This window comes from Piliocolobus tephrosceles, unplaced genomic scaffold (genome assembly GCF_002776525.5).
Source record: "Piliocolobus tephrosceles isolate RC106 unplaced genomic scaffold, ASM277652v3 unscaffolded_15122, whole genome shotgun sequence".
Taxonomy (NCBI): Eukaryota; Metazoa; Chordata; class Mammalia; order Primates; family Cercopithecidae; genus Piliocolobus; species Piliocolobus tephrosceles.
This window is the reverse complement of record NW_022296669.1, coordinates 419-1,093: the sequence shown is the minus strand read 5'-3', so window position 1 is coordinate 1,093 and position 675 is coordinate 419. Positions and strand designations below refer to the sequence as shown.

Here is a 675-nt window from a genome sequence, read left to right as displayed (position 1 = left end):
TATTATTTTTGTTCATTTTTTTTTTAAATATTTATAAATTTTTAAAATAAATTACCAAACTTATTAAAATAATGAGGTATACATAATTTTTTTTTTTTGTCATTTTTTTTTGTGTTTGTCATTTTTCCTTTTTTGTTAATTGTGCTTTCTTTGTCACTTTTACCTGTCTTGTCTTTTTGTTTTATGACGTTGTCTATTATGTCACATTCCGTATAAATATATACATTTAATTCTTTCTATATTATTTCTACGCTATTGTTGTTTTTTTGTTTCTGCAACAAAACTTTTTTTTCCGTAGCAAATGTTTTTGTTTTAACAAAAAAATCAGACACGCACATATACATGTGTTATATTCATAAAAAAAAAAAAAAAAAATGAATGATTTAGAAAGCAGTAAAAACAATTTTCCTAAGTATAAGTTAATAAAACTCATAGGAAAAGGAACATTTGGTAGAGTCTATTATGCAATTGATATGTATACTCAAGAACCAGTTGCAATAAAAAGATCCCCCAAATGGTAAGTGTACCTAACAAACACATTAAAACAATAAAATTATAAGAAATGCTAAAAAAAAAAAAAAAAAAAACTCAAAAGCGTGTAAGCATACAATCTAAAACACTAGTTTTGCTGTTTTTTTGTGCTGCTGTTTTTTTGTGCTACTGTTTTTTTGTGCT

The 675-nt window shown here is 23.9% G+C and overlaps 1 long non-coding RNA gene across 1 annotated transcript in view; it reads left to right on the top strand.

The window, feature by feature from the left end:
- Nucleotides 1–357: 357 nt before the first annotated feature.
- The window catches only part of LOC111533460, a 553-nt gene continuing 235 nt past the window's right edge, over nt 358–675 (top strand). The window contains exon 1 of the long non-coding RNA XR_002728877.1: nt 358–517. This is a non-coding gene — a long non-coding RNA (uncharacterized LOC111533460). The remainder of the gene's footprint in view (nt 518–675) is intronic.